Source organism: Mytilus edulis, chromosome 5 (assembly GCF_963676685.1).
Source record: "Mytilus edulis chromosome 5, xbMytEdul2.2, whole genome shotgun sequence".
Lineage (NCBI taxonomy): Eukaryota > Metazoa > Mollusca > Bivalvia > Mytilida > Mytilidae > Mytilus > Mytilus edulis.
Window position 1 is genome coordinate 3476947 of NC_092348.1, and position 6670 is coordinate 3483616.

The following is a 6670-nucleotide window of genomic DNA, read 5'->3' on the forward strand; positions in this document are numbered from 1 at the left end:
CCTAATATGTCTTTGTATGGTGACATTGGCTGGATGCCTTGTAAAATCAAGCAGTGGACTAGTGCTTTTAAAAACTGGACACGTTTTAATAAAATGAATTATGATAGAGTAAATAAAAAAGTGTTTATATGGGGTAACACATGTAATGAGATGAGAATTTTTTACATATCTCTGATAATGAGAAATTTATATTTCTTTTTACAAATGAAAATATGGTATTTTATCATGTTTATACTGCCAAAATCTGCTATGAAATTTTAATAAAGCGAAAATGTATTTTATATTCATGATAGTTGACTTAAGTTGTATTTGTATTATAATTTAAGAAAAATTGTTTTATAGTCTCTCATAACTCTTTATAGAGTGGCTCTTGTTGTTAATTTGTGTTTTAAAAAGCTGATAATTTTATATGTAACAAGTGGTGAGACTTTAATAAAGTATTTGTCTTGTCTTGTCGTGTCCTTCAAGAACGATACACTAGTAGAACCAGTGAGCAAACTTATGCTATAAATATCAGTGTGCAAGGTAATATTTTGTCATATCAGGTTCGATAAAAGAAATAATTTGGAGCAATTAGCATAAACATATCTTTATGTGTTGGTTATGTTGCGTCATTAGCAACACTATTCCTAGTACATCCATTTAAAAACTATCGTGTGCACGTACTTATGCAATAACTGTTACTTTTACAGGCCTTTGATTTTCGTTCCCTTCGCAATTTTAGTGGGTTTTTCCCTGATTGAAGTCAAACAACGGACGCGACAATTATGTTGTTAATACTAAACATAATGGAAAGTCATGTAAATTTTATACGAATACCATTACCAATTAAAAATCATAACACGCACAAGATGTAAATGTTTTTTTTCATTCTATCCTAAAAACAAATGGATTCTATAATTTGACATCTTGTTATGAGAGGCAATACAATTAAATTGAAATCTCCTCGAAAAATATTCTATATATATGACTTCTGTTCACTTAACAAAAGTACATTTGTATTTTCATTCTTAGCTCAGATAGATAGGAAGTACAAGTCTGCATTTGTTAAATATTTGTTTGTTTTAAGATTGTTACACAGTAATGACTGTTATACCCATATTTTGACTATTTTACCTATCATGTCTGTTTTGTTCACACATTGTTGTAAATATAATAGAATTTGATGCGACTGCCATACCAGTGAGAGGTTTAGCGCTATAAAACCAGGTTCAATCCACCATTTTCTACATTTGAAGGCCTGTATCAAGTCAGGAATATGAAAGTTATTGTCCATTCGTTTGATGTGCTTTATCATTTGATTTTGCAATTTGATAAGGGACGTTCTGTTTTGAATTTTCCTCGAAGTTCAGTATTTTTGTGATTCACATTTTGTTTCATATCAAATTAAATTGCCATTGTAGATACAAATATCCGTCTTTTCTTAGAAAATGTCACATCACTCTCTGGTTCAAACAAAAAAGTTAACCGATACTGATATCATCAAGATGTTTGGTACTTTGTTTGACAATTTATATTGTTTGGAGGGCGAATTTCTCAACATATAATTGAAATTTCTATGTGAAAAGATTTAAAAAAAAACAAAAAAAACGTACTCAAATGTTAATTATGAAAAGTCCATAATACTGACAAAATCAAATATTAACAAGTGTAAAACATGCAATCGTTATATTCCTGTCATTAACATTAAATAAAGGCAACAGTAGTATACCGATGTTCGAACATTTATTCACGTTTCGCTATATATATATGATGTGCTTTCACTGAATAGTTCAGATATTGGTGACTGTATCAATCCCCGTAAACTTGAAATGAGTTACCCGTTAAATGTGACTTACTACTACAAATTTTCATTGTAGGTAGGTTCTTGCAATGAGTAACACGACGAGTGTAGGAACTGGATACATTTTCAGGTAAATTTTGTTCGAATTCATCCTCGGTTGTTAGGATTCCTGATGTATGATCTATAATTTCTGTTAAGTATTTTGTCGTAGTTTCTTTTATTTCGCCATGATGTTGTCGGTTTGAATGAACTTGTGATTTCTGGTTGTCTCCTTTCTATCTTTTATTGTGCGCTTTGCTGTATCTTGAAACATCGAAATTATTCTATCTTAAAGACATTTGAAATGCAAATCAAAACTGTGAAGAAAGGTTCTGGTTTATCATAATAACAAAATACCAACAAACATAAATAATTTAAAAGCATAGGATAAGAACTTTGAAATGATGTTCTTGATCTTACAGTCATATAGTCAAAACTTCATTTCAGCATGACACATAATTAATCTTCTCTTTTTAAGTACACGATGGTCCCTATCTTTTATGAAAAGACGTAAATAAATAATCCCTGAAATAGTTTTTAAATACGTAATTTTTTGTATATGTATTGTTGTTACAAATATTTTGTTTACCCTGCCTGGAAAGTTAGAAACAATCCTGGTAAAAAAAGGTAACAGTAGTATACCGCTGTTCGAAATTCATAAATCGATTGAGAACAAAACAAATCCGGGTTACAAACTAATACTGAGGGAAACACATCAAATATAAGAGGAGGGTTGAACCTGGTTTTGTGGCTAGCCAAACCTCCCGCTTTTATGGCAGTGTTAAATATAACATTAAAATGACAACATTACATGACAGGACTATAATGCAAATAAATGGGAGCACATATATAGGACAGAGAAACACACAAACAGTAGCTATCAAAAGGTACCAGGTTTATAATCTAATACGCCAGACGCGCGTTTCGCCTACACTAAACTTATCAATCCTTTAAATAAACTTTTTCTAAAAAGGTAACCAATTACACTGTAGTTATATCTTTGGATATTGGTAGCAAAATATAAAGTAACAAAAATACCGAACTCCAAGGAAAATTCAAAACGGAAAGTCAAACGGCAAAATCACTCAATCACATCAAATTTATTGACAACAACTGTCATTTTCCTGACTTGGTACAGGAATTTCTGATATAGAATTATATGATGTAGATTAAACCTAGTTTTAAAGTTAGCTAAACCTCTCACTTGTACGACTGTGCATACAATTTCATTAAATTGCCAACAATGTGTGAACAAAACAAACATAGTAGTTAACAAGGTAAAAAATAGGGGTTTTACAGTCAACATTATGTTATAAACTAAATGATATGTGTCTTTTCAGATTGATGGCACCATCAACTTTTTATTCATCCTAGTAAACTCACGGTGGGTATGGTTGTCCTGCGAGAGAACGTACTGTGCTGGTGATTTGGTCCTGACGGGTGCTGGTGGGTCCTGATTCTGTGCTGGTGGGTTTGTTTACATTGTATCAGAACGGCAATAAAACGACTGTTTTGTTGCTTAATTTTTCTCTGATGTGTCATAAGTACCATGCAAAGTATATTACATCAATATTATATTGCAAAAGTCGTGCAAGTTCGTTAAACGGAATTGTCCTGACGCTGTGCTGGTGATAAGAAAAACGGTCCTGGTTCTGTGCTCCTATGTCCTGGTTCTGTGCTTTTATATTTAAGTTAAAAGTGGCATATATTCAAGATCATTGATGCTGTACTGTTATTGACTAATTAGCTGTTGTCTGCTTTCTTGAAATTGACATTGTTGTGAATCTGTTTATGAGAGAAAAAATACCCCTATTTTTTTAATTTTTTTTTTAAATTAACTGTAATCTTATTTATTGGCCTGTTAATGGAACCCTTCTTGACCCCTTTTAAGATAAGAACATATGTTTACGATTTTCGGGATCACGATCATTTTGCAATATCACCAAAATACGTTGTAATTTATACAATACTTATATAAAGTAGATGATGTGGTATGTTTGTTGTCAATGGACAAATGTCCATAAGAAACCAAAGGAAGTATGTGTTAACAACCATACGTCATCGTACGACCTTCAATAATAACCCATAAGTTAGAGCGAAGTTACAGTGAAAGCTTGGAATAGTCTCCCGTAAGATTTAAAAGTTGTATTGTAAAAGAAAAATGTATCTTATAGCTATTAAGAATCACTTGCTGTAAGATTTTTCCAACATATTTTTTTTTGTCTAAACGGTTATCAGGTTTTTTTTCTTTCGAAAGTTCGATAGAACACTAAAAAAAATCACTATTCTATGAAAGGGCAGGCTAGAATATGTCAGAGAATGAAGACGAGATAACCTAGAGAACTCTAACAAAATTAAGATTTCTTAGCTTTTTCATTTCAAATTAAATATTTTTATAAAGAATTATGGAGGAGGAAGTGAACAATGTGTCCTTCTTTTCTATATTTAAATATTTTTCATGAATAATGAATAAAAATAAAATGTGCCTTGCTTATAATTGAAAATGAGTAAATAGAAAAAATACCCAACTAAATAAAATTGAGAAAGGAAATGGTGAATATGTCAAAGCGACAACCACCCGACCATAGAGCAAACAACAGCCGAAGGCAACCAATGGGTCTTCAATGTAGCGAGAATTCCCGCACCCGTAGGTGTCCTTCAGCTGGCCCCTAAAATATGCATAATAGTACAGTGATAATGGACGTCATACTAAACTCCGAATTATACACAAGAAACTAAAATTTAAAATCATACAAGACTAACAAAGGCCAGAGGCTCCTGACTTGGGACAGGCGCAAAATTGCGGCGGGGTTAAACATGTTTATGAGATCTCAACCCTCCCCCTATACCTCTAGCCAATGTAGAAAGATAAAATACACTTTTATTTTAATATTGGTAATATCACTAAGCTTTTAAGTTTTGTGTGTCAAACACACCATCTCCGTAGTAATGACTCCTTACTAAGATATTTCACTTCATTCATTTTTTTTCTGCATTTTTTATATTGTGAATTCATAGAATTATTATATTAAAATGTAGCCTTAATTTATATTTAAAAAAAAAACTGAATCTAAAGTCAGATATATCAAACATTTTTGTTTCCATCTATCCGTTTTCAGGACTTTAACAATCAACAATAACACGCCTGGAAAGTAAAATGCGTACTCGGCTGTCTGTAATCGACCATTTTAGACATCCCAGGCTCCTAAAAAAACAAGCCGGGGTGGGGGTTCAAAGATGCAAATTAAGTACTTATATCAATATTTTATCTTTTCGTGTACGGTTTATGACCCCTCCTGTGGCCTGTCAATTCCGAAATGTGCAAACTGCAATAGTATCAAAACAGCACAGAAAATGAATAATAGAGATATAATTTTGTACATATAACAAGGGGAAACTTCTTGCAAAGCATTATTATTTATAGTTCATTATTGTATTTAGTAGAAATAGAGAATTTAGCGAAAATAAAATCTACTTTTTTTGTAGAAAATTCACAGACCTCTGTACAGAGATTTTTGTTATGTTTAGCATGGGATCAACACAATGGTTCATTACCGAGTAAACAAAATCAAAATGTCTATCTATCTTGCACATTTCAGAAAATTCAGATCAGATAACGAAACTGGGTCCAGCAACATTTATAAGCAATTTAAGATTTTGACCCTCACAGTTTCCATTCACCGCAAATATTCTCGTTACAACGAATCATTTTAAATACAAAAATACCAGTTACAGCCTTTTGTTTATCTATTAATATATGTATACCGACAAATTTATGAAAGGCAGCAGGGTCATCAGGGTGAGGAGTCCATGTCATCTGAAATAAATGCTAAGCATAGATCTAGAAAGCGACAGATAATTATGACATTAAAAATAATCTTTTCTTTTCGACTTTTTTCGAACAAATTGACACATAAAATGAATTATATAGTATTGTGGAATTTTTAACTTATTTTAGATACTATATATTGTTATCTGATATTGGACGAAAGATGTTGACCTTTTATGTTATTATGTAATACAAGTTTAGAACTTTTGAAAACACATATTAAACAGCCAAATGGATGCACAAGAGCTAAAATAGGAGTCATAGATCCTGTTGGCAACAATTATATGGCTAACTTTATTGATTTTGTAACATTTGTTTCAAATATGACCAACTTCTTATCCAAAATCACCAGCACTGTATCAGGACCCACCAGCACAATGACAGGACCCACCAGCACAGTATCAGGACATGAATAAATTGAGAAAATGCTAAATTTTAATAAATTGCAATGTTTTTTCACAAAATTGTTTTGTGGTGTGGATTGCGGTATAGAAAGCGGACTCTATGAGCATTTTTGTTTTATTTTTTCAGTTCGAGATTTTCTGAAAATGAGCATTTTTGTGTTACGCTTACTAAAACAGTTTAGAGGGTCAATTTTTCAATGGCTTATATATGAACCCATAAGAAACGAAATTGAAAAATCTCAACTGTTTTCTTCCATTTTTTATGAGTGAAAACGTCAAAAATCATCATTTTCGTCTTTGTTTACATTTTTTCATTGATCACCAGCACCCGTCAGGACCGAATCACCAGCACAGTACGTTCTCTCGCAGGACAACCATACCCACCGTGAAACTAAGTACATACTCCAATTCGTTTGTTGTTTATTGTGTAATAACCAACTTTATGGTTCTTATCGAAATCGTGAGCCATTATTAAAATAAAGTAGAATGAAGTTATCACACATTTAAAAACATTTATTTTATTATTAGATTGACACGATAAAACTAAAAAAAGACATTTTAGGTTAGATATAATTAAGTTATCTACTTGCGCTAATGTATTTTCAAAGACAAACT